The sequence below is a fragment of the Zalophus californianus genome, chromosome 15, assembly GCF_009762305.2.
Source record: "Zalophus californianus isolate mZalCal1 chromosome 15, mZalCal1.pri.v2, whole genome shotgun sequence".
NCBI lineage: Eukaryota > Metazoa > Chordata > Mammalia > Carnivora > Otariidae > Zalophus > Zalophus californianus.
In genome coordinates, this window is record NC_045609.1 from 24361678 (window position 1) to 24384973 (window position 23296).

Consider the following 23296-nt stretch of genomic DNA (forward strand, 5'->3'; position numbering starts at 1 on the left):
TGTCAATTGCCCACCCCATCTCCTTCTTAGGATTGAGATTACTCCCAGAATGTCAAAATTAAGAGACTCCAAGCCCAGCGTATGGGAAGCAAGGAGGTGTAGATGATCAGGGTTTGGTTCTTGTTAATAATCACTCACATGCTCTCAGGCATTTCTCAGGAGCTCTGCTACCCTTTACACACGTAAGCTTATCAAGTCTCACCACAGGCTATGAAGTAGACCCTATCGCCGTCCCTACTGAGGCTCAGAGAGGTTGGGCAACTTATCCAGGGTCACACCAGATGGCAAGCAGCAGAGCTGGGCTTTGAATCCAGGCAGCCTGACACTGAAGTCCCTGAGCTGCAGCCGGTCTAGGAGTACTTCCCAAAGACAATGCCTTGAGCAGGTACGGATGAGGCAAGGTGCAATTACTGCGGCAAAAGTCTGAGGGAAGAGAGAGCAAAACTTCCATCTCCGAGAGGGCCCCTGGGATGCAATCCTCCACAGAAAATTCCAGAAACCCTGTCTCTGTAGGGGCAGCTGCCTCCTTGGGCCCTTGGGTGGACTGGACCCACCCGGAAGGTTCATTCCCTTCTGGATGCCACATCCTTGGAGAACTTTAAGGTATCTTAACATTCAATCACTGAACAGGAGGATGACAGATCTGGCCAAGCTTCAGGGGAAGAGAAGGCACTTAATTTTAAAAGGAGAGGATTAGAAGGGGAGACGAGAGCTCTCTGGAACACTCGGAAAGCTTTCTCAGGAAGAGTGACCAAACTTGTTTTGTACAGCTCTGGGTGGCAGAGCTAGGGTCAAGGGGGAAGTAAATCAAGAATACAAATTATTTTCTTTAGCTCTGTTTGAAAAGGAATTCGGCCACAATGGAGGTAGGGAGCTCTCTGCCAAAGGAAGCAATCATGCAAAGCCAGAGAATCAGAAATCTTGATTGCTAAGAACTCACATGCTGGGGAGAAGTTCCAATGACTACTGAAGGCTCTTCTGACATGAAGATTCCACAGGTTTATAATTAGGATGTTTCTTTTCCTTTTCAAAACTTCTCACTGAGCCAAAGACCTAAGCATGAATGCAGTGGGCATTCCAGCCACTGAAAGCATACTGTCTTATAAATTCCTATATTCCTCATGTCTGTGTAAAGGGAGCCTCGCCTATGACAGAGGTCTATGCGTCTGTCATCAGGGCTACATTTTTCACACTAATAGTACAAGTCAGAATAAATACCATCTCCATTTGGGAGACAGTCCTCAACAGAAGAGAATTGGCCTCCTTGATGAGGAATATATGTCAGGCACTGATAACAGGGAAATCCTTTTGAGCGAAGCCCCAGAACCTGAGCAGTCATAATGAGACCGATTTAATGAGCCTCCTGCTCTACAATATTAATTACAACCCTGTCACAGAAGGCAGCCAGCTCAAAATAAAATAGGTAAAATGCACAAGAATTGGATCACATTCAGAATCTTTTTCCCGGATACAAATAGGCTTGCAGTCATGTACATATGTCTATAGCAAGTGAATGGATTTAACACCTTCTTGAAGCTGTTTGGAAGAAATACTTCTGGAGTTGCTCTAAACAGCAGAAATGCTTCTGAACTTTGGGTTTCTCTCTCAGGATGCATCTATCCCAAATCTACCTTGTGAGCCTGATCAGTCCCAACTTGTTGCTACGCAGGAAAGAAAACTTAAAGAGAGCAACAAAGGCCTTTCTTGTCAAGCAGGTAGGCATCCCTCCAAGCCTTTATTTGGTCAAGGGTCACAAATCTTTTTTCTTAAAGAAAAGGAATTTTGGGGCACCGTGGGTGGCTCAGTCAGTTAGGTATCTGACTCTTGATTTCAGCTTGGGTCAAGATCTCAGGGTTGTGAGATCGAGCCCCATGTTGGGCTCCGTGCTGGGCATGGAGCCTGCTTAGGATTCTTTCTCTCCTGTTCCATCTGCCCCTCACCCCTCTCTAAAGAAAAAAAAAAAAAAAAGGAATTTCATCAGGTAAAATTTTAACTAGAGAATGTTATCAATCCAATTCAATAAATCATCACCAAGGGACTATTACTGCTAATATGTATTGAGCACTACCAGGTACCAGGCACTGTTTTAAGTATTTTTAGCTCATATGGTCATCACAGAACATCTGTGGTCACAACTGACAGGTTGCCCTTTACAAGAAGCTCAGAGATGTTAAGCGGCTTGTTGAAGGGCACACAGCCAGTTCGGTGGGGCCAGTATTCAAAACCAGGCTGACTGATTCCAGAGCCAGGGTACTTAACTACAAGGCCATGCTGTGCACTATGTCTGCAGGCAGCTCGTTCACTCAGCAAGTGTTAATTGAGCACCTCCTATGTGCCAGAGACGAATAAGACACAAGCCCTGTCAGAGAAGTTGGGCAATTCCAGCAGATCATAGCAAACCATCCCACTCCCTGGGGCTCTGCTTCTGGAAATGGTAAAGTATAACCAGAGCCCTGAAGAGGGCTCTGTTAGGGAGGCAAGAGGTAAGCCTCCCTGGGGGGGGGGGGGGAGGGGGCTAGCAGAGAGCAGGTGACAGAGGAGTTCTTGAGATCAGCGTGGCAGGAGTATGGACACTGTGCAAATGTTGAGGAATTCTGGGACAGAGAGAGGTGAGACCATCCTGAGAGGAAGAAGATGGAAGGAGGCAGAACTTGAGGTAAGTTATGAAAACTAGACACAGTGAAGGAAGATAGACAATGTGTACGATACATGCTTTAAGTCCATTGAACTATTCTCCTATGGACATAAACCCTCTCTCACTGTAACTCAGACCCACGGAACTTTGCCACGTGGACAAAGGCCTGACTCCAAGGGGTTCATCACCTGCCAGTCAAAAGAGGCCACAGTGGTTTTCTTCTCTTTTCTAAGTTGGTGAGATATTTTTTAAAAGATTTTATTTATCTACTTGAGAAAGAGAGAGGGAGAGAGAGCACGAGTGGGCGCAGAGGGCGAAGCAGGCTCCCCGCGGAGCAGGGAGCCCCATGCGGGGCTCCATCCCGGGACCCTGGGGTCACGACCCGGGCCGAAGGCAGACGCTTCACCGACTGAGCCACCCCAGCTGGTGAGATTGTCAAGCAGGTGAGACGGTACAGAGAGATTGGGGGTGGCTGATGAGGAAGGCATGGGAGAGGACAAAACGTGGAATCCTGAGCCTCCACTTGGGCAGGCTGTGGTTACCCAAATCTGACACAGGGCAGCTGAAATAGTCGGAGCAAAGCCTATGTCCACACATGCTGAGGATCCAGAGGCGTATAAACTCACACTGACCCCTGGCCCCAGATCCCATTGACTTGTGAATCCATGAAAGAGTCAGTGCCCACCCCCACTCCCCACCCTTGATGCACAGGCGGCCCGGCCGGGACCACCAGGCTCGCCCTATGTCAGGGCTGCTGACGTCTCTCCAGTGCGTCTTCAATTTCAGCATGGGTTGGAATCAGCTGCAGGGCCGGTTGAACCACAGATTGTAGGCCCCCCCTCCAGAGTTTCTGATTCAGTAGGGATCGTGCCAAGAATTTGCATTTTGAACAAGTTTCTGGGTGATGCTGTTGCTGGTGGTCCCGCACTTTGAGAAGTGCTGCTCTGTGGCAGGAGGCAAGTTGCACCTCTCCAGGAAGACCTGCCCCAGCATGCCAGCACCTCTGGCTTCTCTCCCCAGACTTGCGCACATTTAGGTTAATACATACTGCAAAAATAAACCCACTACCTCAAGAAGGAGCTAGGAAGGCAATGGAATATCAGGGAATTCAGTGAGCTCAGAGGCATATGCATGGTACGAGAGATGGGAACTATGGTGAACTGGGCAATTTAGGCCCCAGTAGAAGCGGGCAACTCACTGGGCTCTAGCCAGTTTTGGCTGGGTGCCCTTGCAAGCCCAGCATGGCCAGGTCTTCTTGCTTTCAAGAGAAGGCAGAAATCCCAATTTTTAAATAAAATATCTCCCCAAGTTTTCAAAGTTGGTTCAAGATTTTTAAAGGCACAGCAGGATGGGTCAGGGGACCTCTTATAGCTCTAGTGATGGTGGTTTGGGCTTGTAGTAAAATGTTCCAGTGATGTGTTCTGGCCTCTCATAGGGAGGAAGACTAGAAACATGTCTGCAAGAGCCACTCAGCCCTCTCACATTCTTTCCAAAACCTATAACCCCAGTCTAATCATGAGAAAGTCCACCCGCAAACCCAGATTGGGGGGCATTCTGCCAGATACCTAGCAAGCATTCCTCAAGACCCTCAAGGTCACGAAAAACCAGGAAAGCCTGAGAGGCTGAAACAGACCAGGGAAGACTGGAGAAGCTGGATAGGATCCTAAAGCAAAAGGAGGGCATTAAGGGAAAAACTGGTAAAACAAAACAACAACAACCCTGGAGTTTCATGTATAGTAACGTACCAATATCAATTCCTTAGTTTTGATAAGTGTACCATGGTAATATGAACTAGGGGAAACTGCATGAGGGGCACACAAGCACTCTCTGTTCCAGCTTTGCAACCTGTCTAGAGATCTAAAATTATTCTCAAATATATATATATATATATTTAAAAATAATTAATTCTTAAAAACTACAAGGAAAAAAAGTCTATAGGCAACATCTGGTCCGTGGGCTAACGGTTTTCAGCCTTTGATTTAAAAAAAAAAAAAAAAAGTATTCTCTTTTGTAGAATCCTAGATGTGCTCTTTGTGGTCTCTGGCTTTATGCAGGCAAAGCTGGGGTTCCAGAAAGTTTAAATCGCTTGTCTGAGATGTCACAGTGGAGGGAGATAATCTCCATGTCCTCACCTCCTACTGTCCTTTGTTGACTTCAGGTATGAAAATACCTTACTTCTTCCACCAGATTATAAGCAATGTGAGAACATGGTTCATGCATTTTTAGTATCTGTAACTTAGCATTTCTCACTTAAGGGCATTTAATAAATAGTCTTATTTTAATTAATACATTGAATAGGAATGGTTTTTAACTCTGGTATCTCCCTCACCATATTCAGGAAATGGCTGTCTAATGATGAACTGTGTGAATCGCTTAATGACTCCGGGACACAGGTTTCTCCTCTGTAAAATGAGAGGGTTGGACTGGGTCCTTTCCACCACAAGTATGGTCCATGGAAGTCTGTTAGGAATGCAAAATCCAGGCCCCAGTCCATACCTACTGAATCAGTATCTGCATCTTAACAAGATTCCCTGAGGTGATTTCTGTGCATTAAAATTTGAGAAGGACTGGACTAGCTGTCAAATTTTCATATGCATCAAAATCACCTAGGTTGCTTAAAAATGTAGGTATCTATGCCCCAGGACAGATCAGTGGAACGAGAATCTCTGGGCATGGAGGCTGGATGTCAGCATTTCTAGTGAGCTCCCTGGGGCCTCCCTTTGAGAAACACTAGTGAGGCCAGGCATGCATTCACACCCTACTGAGGGTTGTGCGGGAGAGCAAAGGGTGATGGAGGAGGAGGCTGCTGGAGGGAACGAGTAAGCGCTCGGGCTTTGAGACGAGCCTGACTTCAAATCCAGATGCACCTCTTATGACTGTTGCCTTGGTCCAATTGCTTAAATTGCTAAACCTCTTTAAGCAACTTATTTTATATAAATAAATAAATATGTGTGTGTATACATATAAGATATATACATCTGTGATATTTGCTAAATCTGCCATACAGACATACACTTATATATTACATACCATATGCACACAGCCTCAAGGAGGTTTGGTCTAGCCCATAAAAGGAAACAGTAACATGAAAAGTTGGGTGGAAGGTACATGGGTATTCATTTTATCATTTGCCTTTTAATTACATATATGTAGTATATAATCTTTTGAGTGTATTATCTATTTCACAATAAAAAAGGATAATACAACCTAAATGAGGTTAATCACTAAAATGTGTCATCTCATTATCTCCCCAGGTCATCCATGTTGCCATCTTGGAAAGTGAGGTCATGACCCACTGGGAGGTTGGCCGAGAACTTGGCTCTGTGGAGATGTCGGCTGGATGCACGGTGAAGCTAAGGGCATCTAATTCTCCCTGGAGCTTGTGGGGGCCAAACTTGAAGAGACATGAGGGGACCCCATTCAACTAAGAAAGAACTTTATTCATGCTTTGTGGGGACCTGAGTCAGCAGTTCTATCCCTGCCAGCACCACCAGGGCAGACACACTGAATTCCTGGAAACCAGTAGGCAGGCTCAGAAATGGGGCTCAGGGGAAGTATGGCATGACTCAGAAAAGACACAGGCCATGTGCCCCCTTCCACTTCAACATTCTTCAGCTGAAAGGCTTTCCGACAACTGAAATAAGTTATTCATGCTCCTTGCTAGGGTCCATTACTGTTTCAACCGTCTCCCCCTCTTCCAGGGAGGTATCTTGTAGCGAGTTGAGTGATGAGTGTGGCATGGCCAGGCTGCTGGGGGATAGCCGGCACTTGGCCCTGACAGTCAAGGTCGTAGGCCTTTTTCTGGGCCTCAGGTTCTTTCCCAAACCAGCAGGAGGGTCTGGTGATCTCTCAAGCTTTTTGAAGCTTTAATACTCGACGGTTTGGGCCATGTGTTCGGGCCTCTCAGTGGGGCAGAAGGAATCAACATTTTCAAATCACATGATTTCTTATGTTTTTCTTGCCTTGTTTCTTATAAGATATTTTTATGTAGGAAATAAATAGGGCAGGCAGTTAATTGCGTTTAGCCAAGTAAATAATAAAAATAGATAATATGTAATACAGGCACCACTCAAAGTGCTTTACAACATATTGATTCAACTGAGGAAGACACCATCGTTATCATTATCCCCAATTTACAGATGGGTAAACTGAGGCATGGAGCAATTACGTGGTTTGTCCAGGGTGACACAACTTGCATGTGGCAAAGCTAACATCATGGATCCAAGTAGTTAGTGCTGGGATCCACTCTGTGCAGCACTGCCTTCAGATTCAATGGTTTCCAGATATGTGCCTGATAAAGGTGCCTTTCTTTGAGGAGGTAAAGCCAGGCGACCTCATTGTATCAAGCTTGGAAACTACTAAGCATCCAGAAGTTTGAAGCCTTTATTTAGAACGGTTTTTGTCCCAGATTCTAAAAATGATTCTCTGATTTTGCCTGAAAGGGTATCCAAAGGTTTGCCTTAAAAGTTCTTTATCAGTCTCTTCTTAATAGATCAGCCACGGGATGGTTTTGAAACACAGGATACATAAAGGCAGGGGAGAGCCCACTTAACAGAAGCAGGAAAGCAGGCTTCATCCACCCCTGACCCAAGAAGCTGTGCACCATGGGGGGAGGTGCTTCACCTCTCTGGACCTCAGAGTTGTCGCTTGTAAGATAAAGAAATAAAGACAGATGATTTTGGAGGTCCTTTGCCTCTTTAAGAGAGACTGTGAGTCTCTGTTCTTCCCCCAACTATACGAGTTGTTGGTGATGAAGAGATAAGGCAAATGACAAGCAAGTTTCGACGGGGTGCTCTGAAAGCAGACACCAGACATGTAAATTCAGATCCCAGGAATGTGAGAGAAAGCTCTGGCATGGCCTTCCTATTTGAATGAACAACTAATCAATGCAGAAACAGCCAGATAATTAAAAGCCACCTATTCATTTCCAGACTTTGCTCATCAGAGACTCATCCTTCAAACTACCTCCTTTTACCAAAGTTCATCCCAGGCACAGAAACCATAGACAAGGAGGGATCTTTCCCCTCCACAATCTCTCTTCACACCCTACTTTTCACATTTGATGACAGAAACAAAACCTTTCAAATATTCCACACAAAATGTCTGAGACTTCCAAAGTTTGTGAATCATAACATATCATCAATCTGTCCAAAACATGACAAACAGATTAGAAGTTCCTTTGTTATACCTCAGTATCTGATGAAGAGCAGGCACTCGACAAATATTTGTAGATTAATAATAAACGTGTTGATGCAAAGTTCTGATTGTTACCAATGAAAAATCAGGCTCCTTCCTATATGTGCTGATTAAACCTCAGTTAATCACATACTCCATTCATCTTCAGACCAGGCAGTGAGGCCTCCTCAACGTTTACCTCAGAAACCAAAATTTTACTAGAACAACCAATGCCCAGACCGCCCTCCCATGCTTGTCACTGAGGAACGGGTGAGAGACATCCAGCACACACACACCAACACCAGAAGTCCCTGATGCTTGGGAAACCCTGAGCTTAGGACCTGATGAGGGTTTGATGGATTATTCCCCAACCCTCTTACCCATTTGGTTTTGTAATTTCCAGAGGTTGAGCCAAAGGGGTTGGTGAGTAAGTGAAAGTGCCTGGGGGGAGGGGAGGAAGGGCAGGATTATTAGTGAATTTAGGAAGTCACAGTACAGCGGCCACAGCTACTTTCCCTTAAGAACCCAGTGTTCTCACTTTGAGGGACAGTGGATCTCCATGACATCGCCACCTGACCTGGAGAAAGCCTGCCTTGTGCAAGCCAAGGAACTTGAATCAATTACCTTAGACTGAGTCTTTTGCAATTATGACCCTGGGGCAGAGTAGCCTAAGGGTCTTTTCTATAAGACCTTTCCTTGAATAGTGGCTAACGTCCACAGCAGGTTTGAACCACAAGTTAATTTGAGACTCAGTTCTGGTGGAATCTATGTTCAATTATACAGGCAGATCATTGGTTCATCTAAAGAAACTCTGTGCTTAGTTATCAATGTCGCTACCTGAAGGTATTGAATGACCCTGGACCCCTATAAGGATTTGGGGAAAATTATCTTTGCCCTTTGGTAGTTTAAGCACTTCTGACTTACTCCAAGCAACTATTGGCCTTACAAAGAAGACAGGGCTCCTCGTGTGAAAATTTCTAACTGGAAATGACATCTCGCCAAGGTTTGGAGGGTCTGGTCCTGGAATCTCAACTTTGATGAGCAGAGGATGCACATGGCCATTGGCTAAGTTTTCAGCCTCAGCTGAGCATTCTTCCTCTCTTAGGAAGACTTCCAATAACTGTCATAATTCCACCTATTCTTGTATAGTTTTCCATTTTTCAAAGACTTTCCCAGCAATATCTCATTTGAATCAACTGAATTCCAAATCTGTTTAGCTTAATTTGGCGTTCTGTTAAAGTTTTCTCCCTTTGTAGCCAGTCCCGGAATCCCTCTCAACTCTAATGTCAAGCGCTCCATGGCCTCCTCGAAGCTACCTGGCTTAAGAGAACAAAGCGTCAGGAGCAGTGCTGTCCGGGGAAGCTTCCTACGATGACGGAAATGTTCCATCCCTGCACTGTCCAATAGAGGAGCCACTAGCTCCATACGGCTATCGAACACTTGAAATGTGGCTAGTGTGACTGGGAAATTGAATATTAAATTGTATTTCATTTTAATTAATTTACATGAAAACAGCCATGCAGGAGGAGTAGTGCCATATTGGCTGGTAAGGTTCTGGGGAGTTTTCACAGTACGGGATAGAAAAGGTTAAACTATCGGTCTTCATCACTTAACCTCCTTTTATTTCCAGTTGGTACTCATTTTCACACATGGAAATTTAAAGAGTTTTCAGACCTCACAACAAATTTCCATATAATCCACATGGCTTACTGCTGGTGTTGTCTGCTCTCCCCTCAAATGCAAATATGGCTCAATACACTGTGCAGCAGTAGCAACTTTATTCTTCTGTAGGGTCTAGGAACCTTCACATCCCTGCTGGGAGGGCTCCATGCTCTCAGGCTTGTGAATTCTCCACCCTGCACCCACACAGCTCGGGGCTTCTAAAGAGCGCCCTTTGTCTCCTTGGCTTGTGTGTCAAGGAGGCAAAGGGTTCTGCTGCATGGCAATTAATCAAACGGCCCACTTCTACCTTTGATCTGGGAGAAAATAGTCAAGATACCACTGAAGAGGAGAAAGTGAGAGACAGTGACAGAGAAATGGCTGGGGGTGGGGGGTGCGGGCACGAAGAGGAGAAACTGCCCGAGTCACAAGGGGGAAAGGGAAGGTGGAAAGGGGAAGAGAGCGATGGTAGCAAAGAGCATGGGTATTTCATTCTCTATTCCATATTCTTAGAAAAATCAAACTGTCCCACACCCCGGTGACAAGCCCCTTTTCTGCTCTTGGCCATATTCAAGCCACCAGCCATCCTAACTCAGAGAAGGGGCCTGACCGAGCTCTATTGGGAAGAAATGGGTTTTGATAATACCTATTAATGTCCTACTCCAGGGTCCCGATGACTAGTTTTCACCCAGGTTAAGAGGTGTACCTAAAGGCAACACTCAGGAAGATGTTGACTAAGAGTGCGCTCCAAGAAAAATACAGTAAGCCTGCGGGTCTCTGAGAGCTCCTATAGACATTTAAACTTTCTTCATCCTGACTGAAAAACCCGAAATCCACAATTAACTGCAGAGAAGGCAGGAACTAGTAATCATTTGCGATTAAATACAATAGCTTGGTAGCAAAACCCTTCTCAAGGCCTCGCAGGGTTTACCTTTAAACGAAGCTCTTTAGACAATGGCTGGGTAGAGAGCAGCCCTGGAAGAGAGGATTGAGAAAAAATGGCGTCATTTTGTTCAACTAAAGAGAAATGAAGTATTCAAAACCAAGGGTTTATGTTGGCATTTGTTTTGTTTTCCTGAAAGAAAGAAAGAAAGAAAGAAGAAGAGCTATAATACGTGTTCTTTTTGTACATCTTAAAAACATGTTAGGGACACACTGAGCTGATAGATATGAAAAATTATGAATATTCCACTCAATAATGAAGCATGTCTTCTTTTCTTGGCCCTTTTTAATGACAACATTTCCTGCACAATCCATTTTAATCCAATTCTTTGATATTTAAAAAAAAATGGAGATTCCTCTAACTGATTCATAGAGCAAGTTTATTTTTCCAAAGGAACTGAGAAAAGTTAGGTTGGAAGATAACAACGAGCTTCCTCATGAGGTTACGAGTTGGCATTATTCAGAGATGCAAAAAAATTGATCTGCAGTTTTTCTAAAGAACAAACTTGATGATTTCACTCAATTGCATAAACACACAGACCCAAACACACTTACCCTCTTTACTGCTGTGAGCTTGGCTGGATTTGGGGCCAAGCTATAATGTTATAAATGTTCTGCATGAGGAGCCCAACTGTCTCAGGTTCCATAAAACAGGTCCGGTTTTTCTTCACCAGACATTGGAGTCTGGTTATATCCGTCACGGGTGAATGGGTTTGTTCTCAGCCTATCCAACTCAAACCCTCTAGGAACCTTTTTGAAAACCACAGAACATCATTCCATGCTTGATTTTGCACTAAGATCTTTCAATGGGTTGAAACACACCGCACGTAAGAGCAGGTGTTCCCAGCTCCCGGCCGAGCTCCACGCCTGAGGAGGTTGCAGAGGGCATGCCATTCTCATTAAAAATGTACCATCTCCATCCATGTCTCTTCCTGAAACAACCTCACCTTGTTTCAGACCGGAGGATGGGGAGAGAGGCTGGTAACATCTTGACCACTTCAACTCCCAGGGGAACAAGAGGAAAGACATAAATGAACATTCACACGTGGCTGTTCTCTAGAAACCCCCGGAAAGCTCAAATGTCCTGAAGGACAAATCTTGGCCTTAGCCCTTACCTGTTCACCTACATTGATCCAAACATGGGGGAAATCATAATAAGTAACTCCAGTTCCCCTGAATTACCAACTGAAAGTTTAGATACTACATTGTGTGAATGGTTGGAATGGTAGGGCAGATTTCCAAATGCAGAGGGCTCAAAGACTCATTCTAGTCTCCTAATTTACAAATGAAATACAACTTTTGGTCCATCAGTGACTTACACAAGCTGACAAAGTAAGAGCCCTTCCTGAACAGCGGCCCCATCAGCTCTGCACTATAGCTCATCTACGGTGCAAAGTAACAATGAAACATTGCAAAATCACAAAAACTCACTCCATCCATTTGACTGGGATGTCACACACAGCACTGAGAAAGAATACCTCCTGTCAGAGGTCCACCCACGGCCTTCCTTGCAGACTTGCGGGTGGGGGGCGGGGGTGATTGTGCAGGCCAGGAGCCCTGCACCCTCCACAGCCAACTTGCTCACACCAGAAGCATTTCTTCACATTGGCCTGGCTAGCTGGCGCCAGGCCTTCAAAAATAGGAGGGGGAGAAAAGGATCATTCCTGTCAAAAGAAATACGTAGTGTTGTTTCCAAACGCTTCATTTCTTTGACACTTCATAGTGCTATAACAAACAGAAAGGAGCGGGGGGCGGGGCGGGGGGGGGGGGCGCTGCTCCACTAAGAACATATAGGAGAATATCAGAAGAACCACATGAAGGCAAGAAATTAGAAGGCACAAAATTCTTTGTGGTTTGATGAATATTATTTGTTCTCAGAAATAATCAGTAACACCTATTAAGTGCTTACTATGTAACAGGCATGGGCATCCATTATCTCATCACTTCAAATACATATTGCTCTGTGAGGTGGGCATTCGGTCTCCCTTTCACGGCTGAGGAAAGTCAAGCTTTTGTCCAAAGTTGCAAAGATGATAACAGAGAAAGGCAAGATTTGCACCCAGGTAGTCTGACTCCGGGGCCTAGCTCTCCAGCACTCTAACGGCCAGAGTGCTGAGGGTTCCCACTAACCCAGCTGACTTCTTCAGAGCAAGAGGTCTTTTCCACATCACATTTCATTATCTACCCACCATTACATTTTTAGGAAATCCATCTCCCAGAGGCTTTTCACTTGCTCCCTCCCCAGGGTGGAGAGAGAAAGGACCATGTCAAGGGAAGTTGTCCAGACAAGAAATCAGACGTCGGTCACAGGTGGCCAGCACAGGTTCATAAGGACCAGGTCAGGCCAGATGAAGGCCAACCACATTTTCTTTTTAATAAGATTATTAGTCTGCTCAACCAAGGGACATGCTGTGTCTGATTTTCAACAAGATGTTTGGCCAAATCTCGCAAGATATTCTGTGGACAGGAAGGAGAAAGGCAGAGACTGGAGTTTTGGCAACCACCCTCCCCAAGGATGACTGGTGGACGGATTGATGTTAGTCTCAGACATCACTGCCTAGTGTTTCCATCGAGAGCCCAGACAGGCTGAAACCCCACAGATGCTCCCATTGCCCTTCCCTTGATAGGTGTCCCTGCCAGGCCCATCCACCCATATGCATGACCTGCTCCCCTGGCCATGCTTTCTTTGTCTCTGGTCCTAGACTCCTGTGATTCCCCAGCCTGGAACTCTCTTCTGTCTCTGATGTCATAGCTTTCACATCTTAACTTAGCGGTCACTTCCACAAGGAAGTGTTCCCTAACCACTGCCCACCAAGGCCAGACTAGATGTTTACCTCTGGACCTCTCTCCCCTCTGCCACGTGTGCCCAGTACATGCCCTATTAACCTCATCATCACCAGAAAGGCACACATTGTTGGCGACTAGTTTCTATACCTCTTTAGACCATAAAGTCCTTGAGGGAAGGGATACGTCTGTCTTCGTCATAATATCCAGTATCGTGATTGGCATATCATAGGTTTTCAATAAATATTTGTGGAATGAATGATTGAACAAAATCAAATAATCTTTGATTAATAATAACAAACTCAGAATCCAAAAAACGATCCCATTATCTGGGATGGTGGGGTAAGTCGAGCAAGATTAATTTCAACTAGGATAAACGTAAAGTAAAACACATGGGTGTTAACAATGACAAAAAAGTCATGAATGAAAACAAGGTGAGGGAGGAATGATTTTAGCAGCACGTGTGAAAAAAACTTGGGATTTTAATTGACGGTGAGTTGAATGTGATTGGGCCACCCAAAAATATCACACAGTTTTAGTCTTTATGATTAGGAGCCAAGTGTCTAGAAGTAATGAATTCCAAACCGGTCAAACCACACTGAGCACTGTGACTATTCCAGGTGCCATATATTAATACCAAAGATGACCAAACAGACTGCTTTTAGAGGGAAACAGTCAGAATGAAGGGAATATTTAAAGCTAAGTTATACAAAGAATAGCCAAAGAACATTGGGTTGTTCAGTCTAGACCAAAAAAAAAAAAAAAAGATTTAGGTAGAGGACATGATCACTGTCATGCGGAAGGCAAATTAGACTTATTCTCTCTTGAAAATAGGACCAGCATCAGTGGTAGGAACTACAGGTGGGCAGGAGAGATTTTTATTTCCATGTAGAACTAATTGTAATAGGATCAGAGCTGGTAGAAAGTGGGTGGAACTGAGGCTCAGGAGGTTTGGGAGAAACTCTATCCCTAGAAACCTTCAATCCAACAAGTCTTCAACCAAATGGATGTGCACTTGACCAGGATGTCAAATTGAGGATTTTAAGAAGCAGGTGCAAGTTTCAACTTGACATCCTCCACCAAGCCTCTTCCAGATTATTCAGAAAAGGGCCTGTGTGGGCCTCCTATTCCTGCATTTCAGTAACATCCTCAGATTCACATGCTGGAGGCAGCCACATTGCTCAATCACACAAACCCTGAGCTGTTTTACTTCTATTTTGTTATATCTCACCTTATAACGTAGAGCCTCATTAACTAAAAGTTAAGGGACCTGGTTTCTAGTCCCAGATCTGCCGCTGATTAGCTGTGGGCTTACCATCTTGTTTAAGCTCAATTTCTTCGTCTGTAAAGTTTGGATTCATCAGTCACTTGGTTATTTCCGCATTAAAGTTCTAAAACATTACTGTTTCTCAGACTTGGTTCTTGGACCAGAATCACCAAGGGAGCCTGTTTAATATATAGATACTTAGACCCCATCATAAAATCTGGGAATGGAATCCAAGAATATGAATTTTTAATAAAGCACCATACATTGTTAATATGTTCACTGACCATTCTGAAACAAAAGAATTTGTGTTCCCTTGAGATCAGAAAAACAAATAAGCAGAACTCAGGCACAGAAAGGTTAACTCGGTGGCCTATACCTCATAGTAAAATCTGAATTATTCCTAGAAGAAAATATATCAGGTTATTTCCTGTTTTCTTCAAGGACTTGAAAATTTAAATGACGAGGTGGTTAGAGAATGAGAAAAATCTCCAAGACATGTCTTAGTAGGGCTGGAGAAGTCCTAAACCCTGTCTGGTAAGGAAGGATTCAGAGCTCAGAGACAAGAGGCAAAGCAAAGACTCCAAAGCAGGTGAGCACAATAGGCCCAACCCCCAACTGCAGGGAACACACCACACCTGCCAGTAAGCTCTCCCTGAACCCACTTACCCCTCAGGAGTCACATGACTCAGGGTTTGAAAAACTGGGAAAATGGGAAAAACAAGGGAGGGTCTTAATTAACAGAAAACCACCCTAGGAAAGTAAGCCCAGGAAAGCAAGACTTGCACATGGAGAAATGACTCTGTCATAGGAATGTTCGTTATCCAGAAGTAGCTCTACAAAAGCTTTGCATTTCCTTCCCCAATTTCAAAGTCCCAGAGAGCTGTTTTCCCAAACTTGCCATGAAACTTTCCTGGTTTGAAGACCTAGTGAAATTAATCCCATGTAGATGTGAGACTATCTCCACTGGCCAAGTCCACTTTCTTCTATATACTTTCACTGAGGTTTTCCCGACGCTGAGAATTACAGTGTACGTTTTCCTTAATCTCTATTTAAAAAGCACATGACATTACTGATTTTGAAAATGCTGGTTTTGTCCTACAGTTTATTATCCAGGCAAGCACCCTAAAATAACAGTTTTACTAAGTCCATTGCTTGCATAAGCCTCACTCTCTGATATTTAAGCTGAAAAATCCCAGATGCTGGCACATTCAATATTTATACATTTAGCAACAACTTCAGACCCTGCCTCTCCAGAAGCACTCCCTTCCCAAAAGCAAATCCACGAATGCTCATTATACATGTAAATATTGCCTAATATAGGGCTTCCAGCTGTTCAGATGAGGCACATTGAATGAAGTTACGACCACAGGTTCGTGGTTAAGATCACGAATCTGTCAAGTACTGGGGTCTTGAACAAACCAAAACAACTTCAATCCCCTCTCCCCTTAAAAATACAGAAAGGCTTTACATAAATCATGGGTACTCACTAGGCATTAAGTTCTTAACACACTGAAACCTCTGGTAGCATTTCCTTAAATGATACTTCTACCTTTCAGCTCTAAAAGTCACTAAAGTATCTCCACCAAATCAGCTATGAAGCAAATAAACTCTAGGAAGATGCCTCAACGTTAACACAAATATTCCTAATGCTGAGAAGTATAAAGAAGAAATCTTGCCTATGAGAAAAGCTAATTTCGTATTCCTATCAGAGAGTCATCAAGTAATACTGCTGGAAAAATAAAAAGTACCTCACCCAGAAAGAGTTGAATTAAGCAGATGGATTTTGACAGGATCTACATAATTAAAGTTTCCACTGCAGCTTTAGAAACTCCTGTTCTGAAACCCATTTTGTCAGCCAATGCTAAAGAATGTTTTTTGGCTCAGGAACATAAAAATCCAAATAGTCCCAGAGGAGAAGCTGCCTCTCAGCCTGGACACCTTCAGACAATGCCTTTCAAAGAACAACTCTTTTGCCTAGAAATGGACCTTGTCATTGACATTGTCATGTTAATTGGCCAAATTCAAGCACAAGTCATTTCTCAAACCAGCAATGGGAGGATCTTGGGTGGACTGTTTTAATACCTTTTCCTAAAGGAAAAGAGACATGCTAATAAAAAGTCAACCTTGGCATTTTAGTCCTTAACAATTAAGAACCCAAGACCAAGGGTGCCTGGCTGGCTCAGTCAGTAGAGCATGTGACTCTCAATCTCAGGGTCATGAGTTCAAGCCCCATGTTGGGCATGGAGCTTACTTAAAAAGAAGAAGGAAGGAAGGAAGGAAGGAAGGAAGGAAGGAAGGAAGAAAGAAAGAAAGAAAATTATCAACCAAGAGTGAGGATTGAATGAGAACCCAAGACCAAAATGCTTCTTGTTAGCTGCTGCCAAACAAGAGGACTTCCCCTTTGTATTCTTTACTAAACAGTAAGAAAAGGCACCCAGGGAAACCTGTGTGGTGCATTTGGTTAAGCTTCTGACTCTTGGTTTCGGCTCAGGTCATGATATCAGGGTTGTGAGATGGAGTCCCACATAAGACTCTGAGCTGAGTGAAGGATTCTCTCTCCCTCTTCCTCTGACCCTTTCCCTCCTTTCTCTCTCTCTCTCTCTCTCTCTCTCTCTCTAATAAATAAATCTTAGGGAAAAGAAAGAAAGAAAAAGCACCCAGACCTCAAAACTCCATATACAACCAAGTGATTGGAAGTAGTAAGAATAGATTGGTATGCACATAAAACCCAAAATCTCATATCAACCTTCAGATTTCTTCTGAAGCAAATTTCATTCCATACCTGTTCACAAGGAGCAGAGATTTATGTTTAAAGAGAGAGACTGAGGGTCCCATAAAGTCTGGCTCCTGAGCTCTAGGCTGTATATAAGGTAACCAACTGAAGGGTGCTGCGAACAAATGCAGAAGGCAAAGCCCTCTTCGAGGGATAAAAAGTTCAATTCCCTCCACTCCCCCCCACTCCCCCCACTCTCCCTACCCACAAAAACAAAGCTATGTGAACCACATTCTTGAAATGAGATTTGGATTTCTGGGCCTGAAGGTAAGGCGTTGTGCTGCAGACACCAGCGCCATTTCTGACTCATTCCTTTCCTGGCTGACCCTGACAGAGCCTGAGGAGGATGACTTGGTTTCTGGGGCTCTGTAGCTGGAAACCTGAAGGCTCTATTTTGCCATTTATGGATGAGAAGGGTTTTTTTTTTAAAGATTGTATTTATTTATTTGAGAGAGAGTGATAGCAAGAGCGGGACGGGAGGCAGGGGGAGCAGAGGGAAAGGGAGAAGCAGACTCCCCACAGAGCAGGGAGCCCGACCCAGGGCTCCATCCTGGGACTCTGGGATCATGTCCTGAGCCAAAGGCAGATGCTTAACCCAGGCGCCCTGAGAATATATTCTTGACAGACCTTTTCTACCTGGTTCAGATCTACTACTGAGGCCATAACTTTTAAATTGGTTACAAGAAATAAATTATATAATTGGGAAGAATAACTGGAAAGGTCTACTCTACTTGGAAAGAGTAGATTTTAAATACTTGAAAACACATAAATGTTGGTTGTATTACCACTTCTGTAAAACTCATCCCATTGATTTGAAACTCACAAGCATTTGTTTGGAGGAGTCACTAAGATATTCTCTTACCCAACTGTCTGCAAGGACTGGTGCTAGCAAGTGTACAACACATCTCTTTGGTTTAGAAATCAGACTTTGCTGGGCGCCTGGGTGGCTCAGTTGGTTAAGTGACTGCCTTCGGCTCAGATCATGATCCTGGAGTCCCGGGATCGAGTCCTGCATCGGGCTCCCTGCTCGGCAGGGAGTCTGCTTCTCCCTCTGACCCAACCCCCTCTCATGCTCTCTCTCTCTCTCTCGCATTCTCTCAAAAAAAAAATTTAGAAATCAGACTTTGCTGGGCCACTAGTGTTGTGAAAGAGTCTTACATCTTAGGAATAAACCTGAAGACCTAATCAGTATACACCTGAGAGCTAGAAAAGGCCAGGAAATTGACTCCCTCCCCAGAAACGAGCAATGAGTAAAATCAAGATCTAATTCAGTGACCTGGAAGCCAGCACTGACTTACCTAGGGGAGGCTGATGGGGCTTCTGTAACCAGGTCCACGATGACAGGTGCTTTGGACATTCCTGAGATGGCATCCACTTAGGCCTCTTGTGAGGGTTGGACACATTGTGGCCCTGCACCACCCTCCCCATGTAGATTGGGGGCCCAGGAAGGAAGGAGCAGAGAAAAGTCTTCAAGGTTTGGGAAGGCTACAGAAGTTGCTTGATTCACAAGTATTTACAATAGGAAAAATATATTGTGTTCTGAGTTGGGTACAATATAACTGATGTAGAAACAGAAATGTGAATATAGAACTCTATCTTAGCACAGGTTCTATGCATTGTTAGAAGAAACTAGTAATTCCCAAGGGCTGCGTCCAATTTTAAAAAATCACTCTCCCTTGGGCACCTGAGTGGCTCAGTCAGTTAAGTGTCTGCCTTCGGCTCAGGTCATGATCCCAGGTTGCTGGGATCGAGCCTGGCATCAGGCTCCCTACTCAGCAGAGAGCCTATTTATCACTCTGCCCCTCCTCCCTGCTCCTGTGCGCTCTCTCGCTCTTTCTCTCTAATAAATAAATAAAATCTTTTAAAAAAAAATCATTCTCCCTTATCCTATCACCCTGTGCCCTTATACACATATTCACACACACATACATATGTATTTTATACAAGTAAAATCAAGTTGAAGAACTATAGGTCCAGTCCCACTCTAAAGCCTTCAGGGAACACCTAATCTTATCTACTTCTGTGACCAATGAGAAAATTGAGGTCAGAGACATATTGTGACTTGCCCAAGATCTAGGCAAGACTAGAGCCCAGGTACCCAGTCTCTTAATCCAGCTTTTTTTCCAATCATACTAGCTAAAATGTTGGACAAAGGGCCTCAGCACAGTATTCAGCATCATGACAAGCCATTCTCCCAACCCCTTCAGCACATGCGCTCACCAGCCAGGCCTTTCGATGGCCTCACCCCACTATACTCTATCCTTTCCACACCCTCACCTTCAGCCAAGATTTGTCAACTGAGAAGCCAAGGGTCTCTCAACTCATTTCAGCAAAGCCACAGAAACATAAAACTGAGTGGCCCAGGAATGGTAATCAGAGTCTGGTGGGCTGGAAACACTGTGTTTGCGGGAGGAGGGGAGGAGATTGTCGGAGATGGATGGCGATGGAAGATGTTTTGAGGATAGATGGCAATGGGTCTTGAATGTCCTACTGAGAGATAAGAAATAAATTAGGAAACTTTCTAATGCATGGGCCCAGCCTGCTTAGAAAAAGACTTATCCAGGGCCACCTGGGTGGCTCTGTTGTTAAGCATCTGCCTTTGGCTTAGGTCAGGGTCCCAGGGTCCAGGGATCAAGCCCCCCATAGGGCTCCCTGCTCCGCGGGAAGCCTGCTTCTCTCTCTCCCACTCCTCTGCTTGTGTTCCCTCTCTTGCTCTGTCTCTCTCTATCAAATAAATAAATAAATAAATAAATAAATAAATAAATAAATAAATGTCTTTAAAAAAAAAGACTTATCCATCATGACAATTGCATTTGTTTCTTTCTGTGTTTAATGTGTGTGATCCCACTAGTGTGGATGCTGTTTGAGGACAGGGACAATGACTATCATGTTCAATACCACCTCCGCAGTGGCCAGCAAAATGACTGGCATACACAAGTACTACAAAGATATGGGTTACTGAAGGAATACAAACACAACTACAGACATGCAACTCCCCTTATACCTGTTACATGTGAGCTCTCTTGGTCAGTGGCCCACATTTATATTTTAGGAAATAAGGATAGCCCGAGGGGTGCTCCCCCTGGAGTTTTTCCCCACCAGTTACAAGAATAGCGGGTAGAGCTCTATATTCATATTTCTGTTTCTACATCAGTTATATGGCACCCAAACTAGGGTACAACATATTCTCCCTGTTGTAAACACTTCTGGATCAAACAACTTCTATAACCTTCCCAAACCCTGAAGACAATATCAAGAGGATGGAACAATGGCCTGGGAATGAAGAAGCTTCTCCTGCTGGCTCATTCTCTGACTCACACCTGACCAAGGACAAATCACTTAACCTCAGCTTGCCTTGTTTTTACTGTATGCAAAATAGAGCCGATAACAATATAAGCCTCCTCCTTCCCTTGGAGGGATATTCTGAGAATTGGGGAGATGCTATCTTGGAAGTGATTAGAGCTCCCAAGAACTGGGCTCTTAATACAGAAGCAGTGTTGTTCTCAGGTTGTGCTACAGCTGCTGTTTTTCTCATGAAAGGTCCATATTGTGAGGCCTTGTTGGCAAGGAGAAGCAACTGTTGCTATGTGTTGACACAATGCTACAACAAGCAGGAGGGCAGGCACCTCAAGAGTTTAATGGTTCTGATTTCATTCATTGAATACCTTCTTCCTCACCTCAAACCTCAATCTCCATTATTCTTTATGGATAGGTGTTGTTTTTTCACTTTCCAACTTTCCCTAGCTGCCAGGACATCTGGAGAAAAACAAAGCTGGTCCAAGACATATATATATATTTTTTTTTTTTCTCAGTTGAATCAGAGAACCACAAGGGGAGTGTTATTTCTTGAAGAGTCACCCAGTTCATTCAATTTGACAATCAAACAATTTCTGAGCATTTTCTGTACCGAGGCTATATAAGGACTGTTTTCTGAACAGGTGTGTGGTCAGATGGCCATGCATGTACTTAGGGAGAGGAACAAGACAGAAAAGTCACTGCCCTGGAAAATCAAGATCATATACAGATTATATAAATAAAACATAGTTTCTGCTTTTGCAGAGCTCAGAGGCAGCAAGAAACAAACTGGGTTCACTAAAGGCAAATTATAAATAACTTGTAAGTAAACTTGCCTGAGAGTACAGAGCAGAGAATATGTAATTCTGATGCTGAGATTAGGAAGAAGTATTCAGAAGAGAGCTCTCAGGGAAAGCAAGTTTCTCAGCAATGAGAACAGGGTATGCAAAGTCCCAGAAACATTAAGCTGAGTGAAACAGGGATGGTAATCAGAGTTCAAGGCATGGGAGCACCATGGGTTTTGGGAGAGTGTTGCATGGGGTTAGAGTTGGAAGGGATTTTGAGATAGCTTATCAAGGGTTCTGGAATACTTGCTGAGAGCCTGGGAATTCATGCGAGCAACAGGAGGCATCACACATCTTGAGTTGGCCAGTAGGATACAAACTACACTTTGGGAAATGTGATTCCTGGAGTCTGGGAGAACTCAGGAGGACTACAACAGTGATTCGGGAGGGACATGGTGAATAGCCTCTGCAAATGGCTGAAGGTACAGAGAGGGAAGAGGGCATCAAATGGACCATGGTTGCCTACAAACTGGGTGGAGTTCTTGAAGCAGAAGGAAAGGAGAACTGTGGTCAAACTATTCCATTCTGCTTACACTCTAAACCCAAATAACCACTCTCCTAGGCCAAGCCTCAAGAAGAACCACTTTATGAGTTTTCACATGAAATCCTTACTTCCAGCAGAGCAAGAATATATTCCTCTTTAGATTGAATCATTACAACCAAACCATGTCCATGGAGGTCACAGGATACCAGTAGCAGGAAAGATGTGAAAAAAGAGATGAAACAAAGAAGGATAGAGAAAATAAAAGGGGAATAAAAAGGGAGGCATCTGCCAATCATGATGTCTCACTCCAGTTGCCTTGCCCAACTCTGGGGCTTAGAACATCATCTAAAAGAAGATCCCCAGTTTCCACAGCCTCGAGACAAACAGTTGTTGCTTTTGGCCTCTCAGTGGATAATAACTTTTTGGGACTTGATTAGAGCAAAAACCTCTGTAAGCACCATCACAACATCTCTCACTTGGAATTGCCAGTGATGGTAGTCCTTACTCGAACATTTGAAATGTCTTAGTAATATATAAATTCATTCATTCAGTCAGTCAGTCATTCATTCTGCACATGGTTTGACTGCCCATTATGATTATAAGTTCCTCAAATGTATTAGTTCATTCAATATTCAACCACGTTTGTTATACGGCTACTGTATACTAAGCCCTGTGCCAGGCTTTAGAAAAACTGAGGTGTACAAAACAGGTGTTACTGTCATAATCCCTGACTCCATGTAGCTTCCAGTCTCATAGGGAAAACAGACATTAAAGAAATATTTAAACACTCTAATTACAATTCTGCTATGAGGGAATAGTATGGGCACCATAAAAGCAGTCAGATTTGGTCCCATCGATCCCCATAGACTTGAAGGGTGGGAAGAATTTGCCAAGCAGAAAGTGGAGGGAAGAGTATTCCAGGTAGAGTCAATAGCCACATGAGGGCCTGAGATGGGCCTCTGGAATGACAGAGATCAGAGAGGACAGTGTGGTCAGAACCTAGTAAGCAAGGAAGAGAGCAGCAGCAGGTGAGTCTGGCAACTCACAGAGATGACCCTTCTCCATGTCCTACAATTACCGCCTTAGCACCTAGCAAAGCAAACCTCGAGAACATATGAATAAATGCAGCTTGGAGTACTAAAGGTGTACTCACCTACTGGCACCCCCCCAGCATGGAATTCATCTTTACTGAGTAGTGTGAGGTTAGGTGAAATGGTTTCTGCAACTTTGCTTATGCCAAGAACAGTGTTGTAGAACTAGAAAATTCGCAACGAAGATATGATATGATCTGTCTTACCCACTTTATTATTCATCTGTCTCATAGCAGTAAAACCAGTATTGGAGTTGCTATTGAGGTGAAGACTTATGGAAGGCTCCATAAAAACCAAGTATAGGTTAGAAATTTGGTTTCGAGGTATTGTGTTGTAGTAATACAATG

At 44.0% G+C, this 23296-nt stretch overlaps 1 non-coding gene across 1 annotated transcript; it reads left to right on the plus strand.

Moving 5' to 3' along the window:
• The first annotated feature begins 16630 nt into the window (after nucleotides 1-16630).
• TRNAE-CUC lies at nucleotides 16631-16703 on the plus strand. The gene has a single exon. It is a non-coding gene; the product is annotated as a tRNA-Glu (tRNA).
• Nucleotides 16704-23296: the final 6593 nt, after the last annotated feature.